This window comes from Schistocerca cancellata, chromosome 8 (assembly GCF_023864275.1).
Source record: "Schistocerca cancellata isolate TAMUIC-IGC-003103 chromosome 8, iqSchCanc2.1, whole genome shotgun sequence".
Lineage (NCBI taxonomy): Eukaryota > Metazoa > Arthropoda > Insecta > Orthoptera > Acrididae > Schistocerca > Schistocerca cancellata.
This window is the reverse complement of record NC_064633.1, coordinates 193016539-193034982: the sequence shown is the minus strand read 5'-3', so window position 1 is coordinate 193034982 and position 18444 is coordinate 193016539. Positions and strand designations below refer to the sequence as shown.

Genomic DNA, 18444 nt, shown 5'->3' with positions numbered 1-18444 from the left:
GGAAAAGACACTGAAGGATGGAATAGAGAAACTAGAGATTTATGATCAGTAATCAAACGAAATTTAGAACCATAGAGGAAAACATGAATTTTTTTGTGTGTGTACACAATAGCAAGGGCTTCTTTTTCTGTGTGGAAGTAGCTTTGTTGCGGCTGATTAACAGTTTTGGAAGTGTTTGCAATAGGGCATTCAGAACCGTCCACATTTTTGTGTGCGAGAACGGCCCCAGGGCCATACCGGTAGGTGTCTGTGGCCAAAACTAGGTGTTGGCCTGGTTGGAAGGTAATCTAGCAATGTGCTGAGTGTAATTTGGACTTCAACAGGGTAAAAGCATGCTTGCAGGTGGGCAGCCAGTGAAAAGGAACACCTTCACATAAGAGAGCATGAAGGTGCTGAACCACCATGGCCACATCAAGAAGAAATTTATGGTAGTACACAATCTTTCAGAGAAAGGCGTGCTACTCCTCGACATTGATAGAATGTAGCAAAGCTGGTGCAAGGGCATGACACCAGCACGAGAGACTTCAAAACTGTGATAGACAATAGACACCTGAAAAAATAGCAGTTTGTCTAAGTTGCATATCAACCCGATGGCCTGCAGCAACGTGAACGAGGCAAGAATGTTCCACAAGTGTTAATCTGTTGAAGAACTGGAAACCACAATATCATCCAGGCAGTTAGTGCATCCCAATCCAGAGTCCATGAGTTGATCCAAAAATCATTGGAAAATAGCGAAGATGCTAGAGAAACAGAATGGCAGGCACTGCTGTTGGTATAACCTGAAGAGGATATTATCTTCAAAGATACATTTCAAATTATAATCCAGAAGCAGTTGCAAATAGAATTCTGACATGTCTATTTTGGAAAAATATTGGCCCCTGGAAATCTGTGCTAAGAGTTCATCCTGGCAATGTAAGTGATAGGTATCAATAACAGAATGTGAATTTACATACTTAAAATCACCTCAGAGCTGAAAGTTTTACAACAATTACCAATGGAATAGACATTTCACTAGAGGAGACAGGCGTGACAATACCGAAGGATGTAAGTCGATCAAGTTCTGCATTGACTGGCTCCCATGAAACATTGGGATTCAGCAGGCACAAAAAAAGGGACACACCATCATTTTATGATGTTAGTCGTGAAATTGGTAGCACAGCCTAAGCCATCTGGAAACAGTGAGGAATCTTCCAACCAGAGCACATCCAGTTGTTAGTGCGGAATTTGATGGGATACCAGATGCATTTCACCAGAAAAAAATAATCCAAAAATTCTGACTGTGTCTAACCCAAGTAAGTTTTCAGTGCCGGTACCATCTACCATCAGAAAAGTTAAAGGTCGAACAAGTGCTTTATACAATACAGGAGAAATAAACTGTCCCAGTATAGGTATATGTAGTTCGTTGTAACTCAAAAACTGACAAGGGATGGAGGACGATGAGTGATCAAGTATCCACATAGGTTTGAGAATTTAGCAAAGCCACTGCCACACCCGTGTCTACTTGCATTCTCAACAGCTTGTCTATAACACGTACTTCGGTATAAAGTTAGGAGCTACCATCACTTGGGAAACACTAGTGACATCCATGTTTGTCTGGCAAATGAGATTGAGAATTGTAAACATTCACTATTCCCCTTTTTTTACATTGGTTGTGGGTTGGCCAAAGCTTTTATGACGTTAGCCTTCAATGTTGAACAAAGCAGTAAGGGCATGATGTGAGATGAGCACATGGCCGCTGTTGCAACACTGAGTGCTGTTGCTGTTAAACAGTGTGTTCCCCCATGTGGCACAGAGACTGCGACTGCATGGCTGTGGGTGGGCTGTGATGCGATCTCCAGCCCGCCCTCGCCTGTGAGCTAAATGGTGGTGGCCCAGGTAGAGAAGCAACAGCAACTATCACAAACCATCGAATCAACTTGAGTCCCAGTGAGCTTCAGTAACAAACTGGCAACTATGGCTAAGCCCGTGCAGTTCCACTGTCTAAGCTCTGTACGACTGTCGCAACCACTTTTGACAGTGGTGTAACTCAATGCAAGCACCAATAATATAAGTACATTTGCAATGATAATAGAGAGCAGCTGACACATTTCGTCAAAAGAGAGACTGCCAGGTTCCTACAGAGCAATTAGCTGACACACACAAGGTGATAAACACAAGGAGAAATCAGTGACTGAAACAAAGCCTTATACACATTGTGGTCAGCAACACCAAAAGCTTGGAAATGGTTGCCAAAGGCATTTTTCACATGTGTCCAAATCTTCTGCAGTATCATTTTATGGAGGAAGCAGTGGAGATTGTGTCAACATCAATTAACCCTGGTGTGTCAACAAAGCTGCCAATTTGTTTAGTGCCATGGAAAGAGCCTATTGCTGGCTGGTGAGAGCTTGCTGCTGTTCAACAAGAGATTGAAGAATTTCATCCATCAACATATTGGCCATAGCAAACTGTGAAAAGAAGCATGCTGAGTAGAATACCGCACACATGGTCAAAATATTGTAATGCTACGCACGCACGCGCGCACACACAATACTGGAATTACTACCAACCAATTTTTAATATGTTTCCACATAAGGGGAAAATACACACACACACACACACACACACACACACACACACACACACACACTGAATGATGTGATGATAAGTAGCGACACACAAATTGGAGAATAATTAAGGTACAGTCTAATAGTGAAGCATTCCATACTCTTGAAAGCATTAGATCGGCGAAGGGCAAGGTGCGCCAGCTTATATAAGGTGTTTGCACATGGTGCAGAGTTTGCTGCACTGTCTGTGTTGCTGTGAGGTGGCCTGTTTAGACCACAGATGGAGGGTCGTGCTGTTGAGTTATGCACCATCACTGTATAGGATTACAATGATTACTCGTATAGTTCACTCTCCAGTTCTTGCAAAACTGTTCAGTAGGGAGTAGCCATCAAGTGATATCATTCCATTCCATTCTCCATCTCTGACAAGAATTGTGGGAAGTGGAAAGAAAAACATTATTTGAATACTGAGACATCATTCAGATCTGGGGGAAAACAACAGTGGTGGAGATGCCATTTACACGAAAATTGTGAGGATATCCTGTAAGGAGTCCTATGACAGGATGGACTGTGTTCCTATACATTGTAAATGGTACGCCACACTTTCAGGTACAATCAGTTGGTCAAGAACCTCACACCCTGAAATGATTAAGCCATTGTACACCGTGCTCCAAAACAGGAGAGATTCTGAATTTTAGGAATGTAAAGGTAATTCCACTGATTGCTGAGTGGAACTGTTGAAGGCACAAAAAGAAGTAACTGAGACATCATATGACTCAGAGCAAAAAGATTTCTTTATGCCCCACAATGTGAGAAAAAGTGAGTGATTTCTTAGGTTCCAACAGTGTTAAAAAACTGAGCCTTCTTCGTGGGAAATCACATATTGCATTGTCTTTGCTTAAGGTAATATTTCAGGGCCATCTCGCTCTGTCTCAGTACCACATTTTGTTTTTCTGTCCGTAGTTCAAGGAAATCCGTCTCCTCTGAAGTAACGAAATCTCGTGCAGGGGGCAATATCTTGATGTATGAAAGAAACTTTTATGATCTCTGTACTCAAAATAGGAAAGTGCTATATGAGTTGTAGTAGCCATTGCAGTATAGTTCTGAGTAGTTTTCCATTAAGATCCTAGGGCATATGATTAACCATTGCCCTGTTTGAAGTTATGAAACAAGAGATAATATCAACTTACCTCCCAGCCACATTCAGTCGATACCATTCCTCTCGTCACTCTTATTCGTTGGTTATCAGTGTGGCTATCCTATCTCCAGCCTTAGGTGGCTGCACTTCTCTCTTAAAGAAAATACCTAAACATTCTCAGGAATCTGTATTTGGAAATTTCTCAAGAGAACAGTGTCCTTCACTAAAATGTTTACATATCACTTTGTTCATTGTAGACATGAATATCTTATTTGCAGTCACAAGTAAAATTATCGGTTGTTTTGTAACATTCCAGCTTTTTCTTGTAGTCATTATTTTACACGACGTTTACTTAAGCATGTGCTTAAAGAGGTTGGATTAATGGAATGGAATAGGGAAGAAAGAAAGAAAGAAAGAAAGAAACTTATTTTTATTTTAACATTCATCAGCCTATTCCCAATTTCCAACAGTTCAGTTGAGGAATATATTCCCTCATTTAGGGAAGTGCTGACATTCTTAGACTTCAGATTTGGTGAGAAGCTATGGCTACATCTAAGAGTATATACTGTAAACCACTATGAAGTGCATGGCAGAGGGTACTTCCCATTGCAGTTTCTTTTTGTTCCATTCGCATTTAGTGCTAAGAAGATTGGGTGTTTTAATGCTGCAGTGCACACCATAGTCAGTCTTCTGATTTTCGTAATCCCTATGGGGTACGTTCATTGAAACGTTGTAAGTAGGGTTTCACTGGACAGTTGGCATCTGACATCAAGCATTTGCCTTTTCAGGTTTTTGAGCAGCTCAGTAATTCTCTTCCATGGTTCGAATGAACCTGTGGCTATTTGTGCTGCATGCCCCCTGTTAATCGTATACGCACTTGAGCAAGTATTTTTTAAGCAATCTCCTTTGTAGACCTATTGCATTTTTGCAATATCTTACTATTGAACTGAAATGTACCACCTGATTTGTGTATTATTAATCCTAAGCAATCATTCCGATTTGTATGCCTACAGATTGTCCAACACAGACATTTGCACAAATTTACTTACTGCAGGTGTGGCTGATCATACCATAGACATGTCATACAACATTTTTGCATTTTGTAAAGTGCAAAATTTTGCTTTTTTTAAAACATTTAAGGGAACTTGGCAATATTTGCACCATCTTGAAGTTTTAAGAGCTGGCAGAATATTTACGCAGCTTCTGGCATTACCATCCACTTACAGATCTAAATCATATTAATTATATCTAAAAACAAAGATGATGTGACTTACCAAAGGAAAGCGCTGGCAGGTTGATATACACAAACATACACACAAAATTCAAGCTTTCGCAACCAACAGTTGCTTCATCAGGAAAGAGGGAAGGAGAGGGAAAGACGAAAGGATGTGGGTTTTAAGGGAGAGGGTAAGGAGTCATTCCTATCTTAACCTTAGGGGGTTAACCTTAGGGGGAAAAAGGACGGGTATACACTAGCGCGCGCACACACATCCATCCGCACATACACAGTCACAAGCAGACATTTGTAAACGCAAAGAGTTTGGGCAGAGATGTCGTCGAGGCGGAAGTAAAGAGGCAAAGATGTTGTTGAAAGACAGGTGAGGTATGAGCGGCGGCAACTTGAAATTAGCGGAGGTTGAGGCCTGGCAGATAACGAGAAGAGAGGATATACTGAAGGGCAAGTTCCCATCTCCGGAGTTCTGACAGGTTGGTGTTAGTGGGAAGTATCCAGATAACCCGGACGGTGTAACACTGTGCCAAGATGTCCTGGCTGTGCACCAAGGCATGTTTAGCCACAGGGTGATCCTCATTACCAACAAACACTGTCTGCCTGTGTCCATTCATGCGAATGGACAGTTTGTTGCTGGTCATTCCCACATAGAAAGCTTCACAGTGTAGGCAGGTCAGTTGGTAAATCACGTGGGTGCTTTCACACGTGGCTCTGCCTTTGATCGTGTACACCTTCCGGGTTATAGGACTGGAGTAGGAGATGGTGGGAGGGCGCATGGGACAGGTTTTACACCGGGGGCGGTTAAAAGGGTAGGAGCCAGAGGCTAGGGAAAGTGGTTTGGGGATTTCATATTAATTATTTGATATAAAGATTGAGTTTGTAATTTTATCAGAACAGCTAGTCAACTGGTATTACTGAGTGATGATAGCATAACATGGTAACATAGAACAAAATATCTTTAAGGTGTAAAGAAATCATGCTGTGTCTTTTTCAAGTAAATTGATAACCTGATACAATACCAGAGAAGGAAAGTTGCTACTCACCATATAGCGGACATGCTGAGTCGCAATAGGCACAATAAAAAGATTCACACAATTAAAGCTTTCTGCCATTAAGACCTTTGTCAGCAGTACACACACACACACACACACACACACACACACACACACACACACACACACACACACACACACACACACAGTCTCAGAGAGCTGAAACCACACTGTGAACAGCAGCACCAGTGCATAATGGGAGTGGCGACTGGGTGGGGGTAAGGAGGAGGCTGGGGTGGGGAGGGGGAGGGATAGTATGTTGGGAGTGGTGGACAGTCGAGTGTTGCAGTGAAGACGGAGGGCAGGAGAGAAGGTGGGGAGGGGGTAAGTAGCAGAAAGGAGAGAAATAACAGAAATTAAAATACTAGGTGTGATGGTGAAATGACAGCTGTGTAGTGCTGGAATGGGAACAGGGAGGGGACTGGATGGGTGAGGACAGTGACTAATGTAGGTTGAAGCCAGGAGGTTTACAGGAACGTAGGATGTGTTGAAGGGAAAGTTCCCACCTGCACAGTTCAGAAAAGCTGGTGTTGGTGGGAAGGATCCATATTGCACAGGCTGTGAAGCAGTCATTAAGATCAGGGATATCATGTTTGGCAGTGTGTTCAGCAACAGGGTGGTCCACTTGTTTCTTGGCCACAGTTTGTAGATGGCCGTTCATGTGGACAGACAGCTTGTTGGTTGTCATGCCTACATAGAATGAAGCACAGAGGTTGCAGCTTAGCTTGTAAATCACATGACTGGTTTCACAGGTAGCCCTGCCTTTGATGGGATAGGTGATGTTGGTGACTGGACTGGAGTAGGTGGTGGTAGGAGAATGTATGAGACAGGTCTTGCATCTAGGTCTATTACAGGGGTATGAGCCATGAGGTAAGGGATTGGGAGCAGGGGTTGTGTAAGGATGGATGAGTATATTGTGTAGGTTTGGTGGATGGCAGAATACCACAGTAGGAGGGGTGGGAAGAATAGTGGGCACGACATTTCTCATTTCAGGGCATGACAAGAGGTAATCAAAACCCTGGCAGAGAATGTAATTCAGTTGCTCCAGTCCCAGGTGGTACTGGGTTACGAGGGGAATGCTCCTCTGTGGCCGGACTGTGGGACTTTGGGAGGTGGTGGGAGACTGGAAAGATAAGGCACGGGAGATTTGTTTTTGTACAAGGATGGGAGGATAATTACGGTCAGTGAAGGCTTCAGTGAGACCCTCTGTATATTTTGAGAGAGACTGCTCGTCACTGCAGATGCGACGACCATGGGTGGCTAGGCTGTACGGAAGGGACTTCTTTGTATGGAATGGGTGGCAGCTATCGAAGTGGAGGTATTGCTGGTGGTTAGTAGGTTTGATATGGACGGAGTTACTGATGTAGCCATCTCTGAGGTGAAGGTCAACATCTAGGAAGGTTGGATGAGTAGGACCAGGTGAAGCAGTTGAGGGAGAAGTAGTTGAGGTTCTGGAGGAATGTGAATAAGGTGTCCTCACCTTCAATCCAGATAGCAAAGATGTCATCAACGAATCTGAACCAGGTGAGGGGTTTAGGATTCTGGGTTTGTAGGAAGGATTCCTCTAGATGGCCCATGAATATGTTAGCATAGGATGGTGCCATGCGGGTGCCCATAGCCGTACCATGGATTTGTTTGTAGGTAATGCCTTCAAAGGAGAAGTAATTGTGGGTGAGGATATAGTTGGTCATGGAGACTAGGAAGGAGGTTGTTGGTTTGGAATCCGTCAGGCAGTGGGAAAGGTAGTGTTCGACAGTAGTAAGGCCATGGGCATTAGGAATGTTAGTGTACAGGGAGGTGGCATCAATAGCGACGAGCAGGTCACTGTGTGGTAAAGGGACAGGAACTGTGGAGAGTCGGTCGAGGAAATGGTTGGTATCTTTTACACTCCTGGAAATGGAAAAAAGAACACATTGACACCGGTGTGTCAGACCCACCATACTTGCTCCGGACACTGCGAGAGGGCTGTACAAGCAATGATCACATGCACGGCACAGCGGACACACCAGGAACCGCGGTGTTGGCCGTCGAATGGCGCTAGCTGCGCAGCATTTGTGCACCGCCGCCGTCAGTGTCAGCCAGTTTGCCGTGGCATACGGAGCTCCATCGCAGTCTTTAACACTGGTAGCATGCCGTGACAGCGTGGACGTGAACCGTATGTGCAGTTGACGGACTTTGAGCGAGGGCGTATAGCGGGCATGCCCGTCGACCTGGGACCGGACCGCAGCGACGCACGGATGCACGCCAAGACTGTAGGATCCTACGCAGTGCCGTAGGGGACCGCACCGCCACTTCCCAGCAAATTAGGGACACTGTTGCTCCTGGGGTATCGGCGAGGACCATTCGCAACCGTCTCCATGAAGCTGGGCTACGGTCCCGCACACCGTTAGGCCATCTTCCGCTCACGCCCCAACATCGTGCAGCCCGCCTCCAGTGGTGTCGCGACAGGCGTGAATGGAGGGACGAATGGAGACGTGTCGTCTTCAGCGATGAGAGTCGCTTCTGCCTTGGTGCCAATGATGGTCGTATGCGTGTTTGGCGCCGTGCAGGTGAGCGCCACAATCAGGACTGCATACGACCGAGGCACACAGGGCCAACACCCGGCACCATGGTGTGGGGAGCAATCTCCTACACTGGCCGTACACCACTGGTGATCGTCGAGGGGACACTGAATAGTGCACGGTACATCCAAACCGTCATCGAACCCATCGTTCTACCATTCCTAGACCGGCAAGGGAACTTGCTGTTCCAACAGGACAATGAACGTCCGCATGTATCCCGTGCCACCCAACGTGCTCTAGAAGGTGTAAGTCAACTACCCTGGTCAGCAAGATCTCCGGATCTGTCCCCCATTGAGCATGTTTGGGACTTGATGAAGCGTCGTCTCACGCGGTCTGCACGTCCAGCACGAACGCTGGTCCAACTGAGGCGCCAGGTGGAAATGGCATGGCAAGCCGTTCCACAGGACTACATCCAACATCTCTACGATCGTCTCCATGGGAGAATAGCAGCCTGCATTGCTGCGAAAGGTGGATATACACTGTACTAGTGCCGACATTGTGCATGCTCTGTTGCCTGTGTCTATGTGCCTGTGGTTGTGTCAGTGTGATCATGTGATGTATCTGACCCCAGGAATGTGTCAATAAAGTTTCCCCTTCCTGGGACAATGAATTCACGGTGTTCTTATTTCAATTTCCAGGAGTGTATATAGGAGGATAGGCTCCAGGTAATAGGTTGAAGGTGTTGGTCTACAAGAGCAGAAATACTCTCAGTGGGGGCACAGTAACCGCCCAAGGTTACTTGGTTGGGTGGTTGGGTTTATGGACTTTAGGAAGCATGTAGAAGGTGGGAGTGGTAGGGGTAAGTAGAGAGATGGACTCTGGGGAGAGGTTCTGGTATGGGCCTAAGGATTTGAGTAGTGACTGGAGATCCTGCTGGATTGCTGGCATGGGATCACTGTGGCATGGTTTGTAGGTGGAAGTATCTGACAGCTGACAGAGTTCTTTTGCCACGTAATCCTTGCAGTTCAAAACAACGGTGGTGGAGCCTTTGTCAGCAGGTAAGATTATAAGGTCGGGATCAGTTTTTAGATGGTGGACTGTGGTTCTTTTTGTGGATGTAAGGTTAGTTTGCATGTTAAGGGATTTGCAGAATGATGTTGAGGCAAGGTTCAAGGTTAAGAAATTCTGGAAAGTTAACAGGTGGTGGTTTGGAGGCAGTGGGGGGGATCATGGTTGGATGGAGGAGTGAACTGAGTCAGGCAAGGTTCAATATTGGTCCTTGGTAGAGTCTGATTGGTTGGGTTGGTAGTGAAAAAGTGTTTCCACTGTATGGACCGGGAAAAGGAGAGAAGGTCTTTAACTAGTCCTGCATGGTTGAATTTGGGAGTGGGGCGAAAGGTGAGGCCTTTGGAAAGGACTGATATTTCAGTGGGACTAAGGCTTCTGGAGGAAAGGTTCATAACTATGTTGTGGATCTGTTTAGGTTCTGGGTTCTGTGTGGTGGTGGGAGTGAGTTTTGGAGGGTAGGGTAATTGTAGTAGGTCTGGGAGACAGGGTTTGTCAGCTAAAGAGGGGGCATGGGGGAGGTTTGTAGGTGGTTGTAGAAGTGGTGGACATTGGTACTCAGAGGCGGGAGTAGGAAGTGAGTAGGATGGAGAGCTTTTTGAGATGGGGTTGTGCATGTTGCTAAAGTTCCTGCAGGGCATGAGTTTCAATGTGTGTTATGGGTTCCAGGAATTTGGGATTGCATAGCAGGAGAATTTTGTGGATGGAGAGAAGGTACTGCAAGGAGGATAGGGCTTGGTTGATATGGTTTTGCGGGACTATGTTGGTGAGAGCTAAGGATTGGTGGAATCTGAACAGGTGGAGGTCATTGTGGAAGGAGGGGTGGCAACCAGAGAAGGGTAATTTGATGGTGAGGCCATTAAGAGGGATTTCATGAGCCAAGCAACAACACAGGAACAGGATGTGGGATTGGGATCTGGCTAGGTGCTACTCACCATATAGTGGAGATGCTGAGTCGCGATGGGCACAATAAAGAGATTCACACACTCATAGCTTTCGGCCATTAAGGCCTTTGCCAGCAGTACACACACACACACACACACACACACACACACACACACACACACACACACACACGTCTGAAGTCTCAGAGAGCTGAAGCTACAGTTTCTACTGTCTACAGTTCCTGGTTCTACTGCAGACGTAGCATGTGATACCAAGTTCTTACAAATTCCAGTCATTACCAGAATTTTGTCCTCTCCTGTAATTATTAAAGTGCGCAGATGTTTGCAGTATTTTCCAGCATGATCAACATTGCCATTTTGAGTTTGAGCATAGCAGCAGTTCATTAGTTTCAACCAAACACATCAAAACACTAACATCTCCACTGGTTCTACTGTAAAACGTGATATTTTGTACACAAAACTACTTCCGTGTAATGGTAGTACTGTTCAGTTTACAGGAAGTTCTTGCACCTAAATATTTACTATATTATGATAGTAATTAATGCGTCATTACTTGCGTATATTGTTGTCACGTTGTCCCGTGTTAGATTTTTTCTAACAATGAGATCTTGCACATTTTTTATCTCTCTATGCCAGACAAAGACGTGTTTATACACTACTGGCCATTAAAATTGCTACACCAAGAAGAAATGCAGATGATAAATGGGTATTCATTGGACAAATATATTATACTAGAACTGACATGTGATTACATTTTCTCGCAGTTTGGGTGCATAGATCCTGAGAAATTAGTACCCAGAACAACCACCTCTGGCCATAATAACGGCCTTGGTACACCTGGGCATTGAGTCAAAAAGAGCTTGGATGGTGTGTACAGGTACAGCTGCCCATGCAGCTTGAACACAATTACACAGTTCATCAAGAGTAGTGACTGGCATATTGTGACAAGCCAGTTGCTCGGCAACCATTGACCAGAAGTGTTCAGTTGGTGAGAGATCTGGAGAATGTGCTGGCCAGGGCAGCAGTCAAACATTTTCTTTATCCAAAAAGACCTGTACAGGACCTGTAATATGTGGTCGTGCATTATCCTGCTGAAATGTAGTGTTTTGCAGGGATCTAATGAAGGGTAGAGCCACAGGTCGTAACACATCTGAAATGTAACATCCACTGTTCAAAGTGCCATCAATGCGAACAAGAGGTGACAGAGACGTGTAACCATTGGCACCCCATACCATCACGCCGGGTGATACGCCAGAATGGGGGTGACAAATACATGCTTTCAATGTGCGTTCACCACGATGTCGCCAAACACCGATGTGACCATCATAATGCTGTAAACAGAACCTCGATTTCTCTGAAAAAATGACTTTTCACCATTCGTGCACCCAGGTTCGTCATTGAGTACACCATTGCAGGCACTCCTGTCTATGATGCAGCGTCAAGGGTAACCGCAGCCATGGTCTATGAGCTGATAGTCCATGCTGCTGCAAACATCATCGAACTGTTTGTGCAGATGGTTGTTGTCTTGCAAACATCCCCATCTGTTGACTCGGAGATAGAGACGTGGCTGCACGATCCATTACAGCCATGCGGATAAGATGCCTGTCATCTCGACTGCTAGTGATACGAGGCTTTTGGGATCCAGCACGGCGTTCCGTATTGCGCTCCTGAACCCACCGATTCCATATTCTGCTAACAGTCATTGGATCTCGACCAACGCGAGCAGCAATGTCGCAATACGACAAACTGCAATCGCGATAGGCTACAATCCGACCTTTATCAAAGTCGGAAACGTAATGGTACGTATTTCTCCTCCTTACACGAGGCATCACAATGACGTTTCACCAGGCAACGCCAGTCAACTGCTGTTTGCTTAGGAGAAATCGGTTGGAAACTTTCCTCATGTCAGCACGTTGTAGGTGTCACCACTGGTGCCAACCGTGTGTGAATACTCTGAAAAGCTAATCATTTGCATACCACAGCATCTTCCTCCTGTCGGTTCAATTTCACATCTGTAGCACTTCATCTTTGTGGTGTAGCAATTTTAATGGCCAGTAGTGTACAATAAATCATTTCTTTATTATTACCAAAGCATTATAAATTAGTATAAACATGGTATGGAACATGTAATTTGCTAAACTTAAAAATATTTCAACATGCAAAGATTTCACAAACTTTTTTGATTAGTTACACCTGTGTGAACAGCAGTTCTTAATATTTATAGCAAGTGATGAATTAAGGTTAACTACACTCCTTTGTACTCGTCAGATTCAGATATGGCTTTTTGTGACTTACACTCCTGGCAAATAAGAACACTCGATGCTGTATGTTCTTTACAGATAGGCGTTGGAACAATGATGGCAGCGATGCTGTGTGAATCTGATTTTTCTTTTAGGGCAGTAGTGGCATCTTGTTTTTTCACTTGATTTATTTTCTTCTTTAGCTGGCGGTAGTTTGCAAATGTGTACAACACCTTTTATTTTCTCCTTCAAGCAAAGTGATATCCTCGGAATCAACATGCATTTGATCCTGTGGGCTTTTTGTAAGCACCACAATCAATTCTGTGATGAATCTTCTCCATGGAATTAAGTCATTTGTGTTTACCTCATATATTATCTGAGCATTTATTGCTTCGAAGTTCAGCAAGCTGAAAAACAGTGTAAGAGAACAGCAGTTGCTTATTCTTGAAACAGAATATTCTGATTTCAAATGGTTGACAACATCTACACTTCCTTTTGTGAGATTGTAAAGTATAATGACTTCAGGTTTGTTCACTTCGCCACTGCGAGCATCTACAGCATCGTTGCTGTGCATGGTTGATAACATTAGAACTTTTTTTTTGTTAGGGGGATGTATGAGCAAATCAGGTCGTTGTTGCTTGGTTTTTCTCCAAACGCGAATATGCTGCTGTTTAGTTGCCTACACTTTACATCCAGAAGTTCCGGTGGAATTTCTCTTTTATTCTTCTGTAGAGTACCTACTACTGTGAGTTGATGATAGGCGTACATTTTGTTAGTCCATGGTATAGATGTAAAATAATTGTCCATCGTCACATTTCTTCCTGTTTTGTACATCGGTCGAATCCATCATAACACCACATTCTCTGCATCATTGGGTACTTGATATGGCCCAATAGGCTGTTTGCCTGCTCATACTTCCATATTTAGCGTACAAAATGTCCTGGCATCACAGAGTGCGTATACCTTGATGTCATATTTTGCAGGCTTGTTCGCTATATACTGCCTAAATTTGCAATATCAATGGAATGGTTCTAACATCTCGTCTATCATTGCCAATGCACCAGCACTATGGCTCTTCTTGCAAACATCCACAAATTTGCCAAATATTTCTCTACTAGGTGCCAGATTATCTGTTTCCTTTCTCTGAGCTCTCGTAGATTTATATATGATGGTAGTATCTGTTCCCGAAAGAACAGTTACCGTGGATGACCATGCAGCTTTGCTAGAAATGAAATGATAATTAAATGGACACCCTAGCTGCAAACAGGCGTTGATGTACTTCATTGGGGACATGTTGAAAATGTGTGCCTCGACCGGGACTCGAACCCGGGATCTCCTGCTTACATGGCAGACGCTCTATCCATCTGAGCCACCGTGGGCACAGAGGATAGTGCGTCTGTAGGGACTTATCCCTTGCACGCTCCCCATGAGATCCACATTCCCAACATGTCCACACCACTACATTCGTAGTGCACCTAATAGATGTTTGTCCATCATACTCATTACTTGTGGTAGATTAATCTACCAAGTCCCGTACGAGTTCGGGCATAGCGTGTGCGTTCGCACAAGAAGGTCAGTGGCCGGGAAGCCATATTTTAACTATATATGACGCTAGTATCTGTTCCCGAAAGAACAGTTACCGTGGATGACCATGCAGCTTTGCTAGAAATGAAATGAAATGAAATTAAATAAAATAAAGTACATCAATGCCTGTTTGCAGCTAGGGTGTCCATTTAATTATCATTTACCTTCTTGTGCAAACGCACACGCTATGCCCGAACTCATACGGGACTTGGTAGATTAATCTGCCACAAGTAATGAGTATGATGGGCAAACATCTGTTAGGTGCACTACGAATGTAGTGGTGTGGACATGTTGGAAATGTGGATCTCACGGGGAGCGTGCAAGGGATAAGTCCCTGCAGATGCACTATCCTCTGTGCCCGCGGTGGCTCAGATGGGTAGAGCGTCTGCCATGTAAGCAGGAGATCCCGGGTTCGAGTCCCGGTCGGGGCACACATTTTCAACATGTCCCCAATGAAGTACATCAATGCCTGTTTGCAGCTAGGGTGTCCATTTAATTATCATTTCATTTCTCGTAGATTTGTCGTCAAAACATATAGCTTGGAGAAGTGTGTGGCACCTTCATTTGCTCATCGATGCAATAAAGAAATCCAGTGCAGTCCTATCAGTGGCCCATAGTTCATCAGTATTGAGATGCTGTGCCTTTTAACTCTTCAAAATCTGTGTGTGAGCAATATGAAGCACTCCATGAATAAGATGCTGCCACTCTGTCAAGTTCTTGGTTTGTCTATTCCACAATGCGACCAATTACACTATCTGGAAAAAATAATTTCCAGCATTCCAAAATTGTTTTTGAATTTTTTGCAACACCCTCCACACCTGGAAGCTGTTACAATATTCTGACAGGCAGTTTTTGCTGGAGGAGCATGTTGCTTCAACCATTCTGTTATTCCATCCTTACCAAGAAAGGTTTCATGATCTGTATATTGAGAAACAGCTGTAGCAGAAGTATCAGATTTGCTGTCTGACTGATCTGTTGCAGTATTGATCTCTTCACACTCAGAGGGTGCGTCAGTATCTGATGACAGACCCTCTATGTAAATATCTTCGTCTAGTGGTTCATCTAGCCACATCAATATCTGTTCCTCTGACATGACTTATTCCCTGAGAAGTTTTATATATTTTCATATCTCACAGAGAATGTCATGTACTCTGTATAAACAATTGCTTCAATTAATTTCGTAAAACCCAATAAGAATACTTACTTTTTGTATAAAAGGTGTAACGTACCACTTTCAGTAGAAAACAAATGAACAGTCACATATTACAAGTACAAGAAACAGACTAAAAGTGAAGCAAGGCGGTATTCCACAAAAGGAGAAGTAATTGTTACGTAAAGACTTCCGTGTTAGAAAAAAATCTAACACTGCGCACAACTAGCCAGCTATTGTTGAAATTTGATTGTCAAGTCACAGATTAACTAAAGCACAGGATATGAAAGAAAGCATTTATAGATCGTCAGTTCACTACCTTTGAAATGTGCTGGAATATTTAACTAAAATCATAAATTTTAGATATTTTCTAGCAACGCGAGTGATTGTGGCTTATCCTCGTAGCTTTTAATAATGTGGTAAATACAGAACAGCCTCTGGTTTTAATGTGAAAAATGTTTGGATATGGATATTAAAGTCTGTACCTCTGATAACTCTGCTGAGGTTCATTTTAAACTTTAAAATTTAAAGCATATCAAGGCTCAAAATGATCAACAGAACTATGAGCTGGGTACTGAAACTTAACAGATTAATGACCATATAATACGTCTCAGAACTGAAAGTTGATGTAAATAAATTGTAAATGCACTGAAAGATAGTTAGAAACTGTAATTTCAGTAAATGAACCAGTGTAGTGTATTGTATTGTATGTTGTTGCAGTAATATTTCAAGGTGTTGTAACATCATGCATAGTTAAGTGTTAGTGCGATTACAAAAGTATATAACAATTTTATATGGAATATTTTTGTTACTAATTAAAAATGTATAAGATGGAAAGGGCAGTAATGTTTCCTTATTTTTTAGTGTTATTTCTTCCTCAGAACATGCAAATAGGTAAAGGTGCACTTACGGTGTCAGTGGCTTTTTCGTTTCCACACTGCTGTTGGTTACAGTTTGCATGATGAATAATGGGAATCCAATATGAAGAACTGAGAGAGATGTAGTTAGCCAATTGCATTCTTGTTCATAATTTCTTATCATTTATCTAAGGGTAGAATTCAACCACATAGCTGGATTTTTTGGCAAAATCTAAAATAAAACATACAATTAGGTTGCTGCAATGACAAATGCATATCTTGGGCTGTGCTACACATCTATCTATTATGGCAATTTTATTTTTGTGTTGAGATGCGTTGCTTTTGGTAACTCGCAAGCAGATTGTTGCATTCCAACCTAACCTAGGTCTTGGGCTGTTCTACAGGTCAGTCTTTCACCACAACCAGGGTTTTTGATACGTTCACTGGCTTTGCCATCTCGCAACAAGATTGTCTATTTCAATCTAATCTGGAGCTCAGGCTTTGTTACAAATTAGCCCGACAGCACACCTTGGTTTTTCCAGTCACCAAAGAAATATAGGAATCAATAAGTGACCGGAAAGTTCTTAAGGAGCAAATCAGGAAAAGTTAGTCTGGCACACTCTGTATAAAAAAAAAAAGTCAGTTTGTATCTTCTGCTGAAAGAAATAATGATTCATCAATTGTTTGGCTATGACCACCATCAATGAATTGTGAACATCTGCATATGACACAAGAACTGCAGACACTGGAAGTGCACTTTAGCCTGTAAACATGCATATCGTGTTCTTGTAGTCCTAGAGATAGAATGAAACTGTCCCTTTCATGAAAGACTGAACCACAAGACTGGAACAAATAAGACAATATTTCATCTCTGAGAAGCAGTATGTCAATCTTTTTTTACAATTCCTATAATTATACTGATCAGGAAATATACTCCCTTCATTTTACATCTACATCTGCTCTATGCAATCTGTCTTACAGTGTCTAGCACAGGGTAATTCAGGTACCACTATCTTTTCCACCCACTCCCTGATGTGTGGGAAGAACGATAAAATCTGTCAGTTCACATTCTCTTACTGCCAAGAAGACACATCAAGTTGCACACACACACACACACACACACACAGACACAGAATCAAGCACACATGACTGCCAACTCCAACATCTTAGGCCAGAATGCAACATCACATGGAATGCAAGCAGCAATCTGGAGGGGGTGGGGAAGAGGAAGGGATAGTAGTGTACAGGTGGGGAGAGAGATGAATGCTGTCTGGTGGAGTGTGCAGGGTCTAGTCTCCAATAGCCGCAGTGTGAGGATGTTGTGGGGCAGGGAGGTGCATGAAGAAAGAACAAAAAATGAGAGGAGCGGGGAAAGGTGGATGGATGCATTTGCAGAGGGCTGCAAATAAACAAGGTGGGAGATGAGAATGAGGGGGAGTGATAGGATATAGGGGGTGGAAACTGTTGGCTGGAGGGTGCGGGGACAGTATGTTACTGTAAGTTGAGGCTAGATGGCTCGGGTAGTGAAGCAACCATTGAAATCAAGTGTGTTATGTTCAGCTGCATGTTGTGCCACAGGGTGGTCTACTTTACTCTTGGCTTCAGTTTGGTTGTAGCCATTTATCCTGGTGGGCAGGTGGTTGGTAGTCACGCAATATAAAAAGCTGTGCAATGATTTCAGAGCTGGTAAATGACCTGGCTGCCTTCACAGGTGGCCCAGCTCCTGATTGGGTAGGATAAACCTGTGACAGGACTGGAATAGAAAGTGCTGGATTGGTGGATTGGGTAGGTTTTGCACCTTGATCTTCAACAGGGATATGATCCTTGTGGCAAGGGATTGGGATTGAGAGTGGCATACGGATGGACTAGGATGATGCGGAGGTTGGGTGGGAAGTGTTTCAGGTAGGATGTCCCCCATTTCAGGGTGCAATGATAGGTAAGCAAAGCCCTGGCGAAGGATGTGGCTCATTTGTTCCAGTCTGGGTTGTACTGTGTGGTGAAAGGGACACTCCTTTATGGCATGTTTTTGGGGGTGGTGGGAGGATTGAGGTTGTGAGGGAAATGGCACGGGGGATCTATTTGTGGCTAGGCCTGAGGATAGTGCCTGTATGTGCAGGCTTTGGTGAGACTTTCGGCATACTGCAGATTAACTGTCCCCAGGTAGCCAGGCTATTTAGG

At 43.7% G+C, this 18444-nt stretch overlaps 1 protein-coding gene and 2 non-coding genes across 3 annotated transcripts in view; 2 read left to right on the top strand and 1 right to left on the bottom strand.

Moving 5' to 3' along the window:
• Window positions 1-18444, top strand: part of LOC126095033 (zinc finger protein 330 homolog) — a 90301-nt gene that overhangs the window by 46642 nt on the left and 25215 nt on the right. The window lies entirely within an intron of this gene.
• Trnat-ugu (transfer RNA threonine (anticodon UGU)) lies at window positions 13981-14055 on the bottom strand. Its single transcript has one exon. It is a non-coding gene; the product is annotated as a tRNA-Thr (tRNA).
• Window positions 14616-14690, top strand: Trnat-ugu (transfer RNA threonine (anticodon UGU)). The gene has a single exon. It is a non-coding gene; the product is annotated as a tRNA-Thr (tRNA).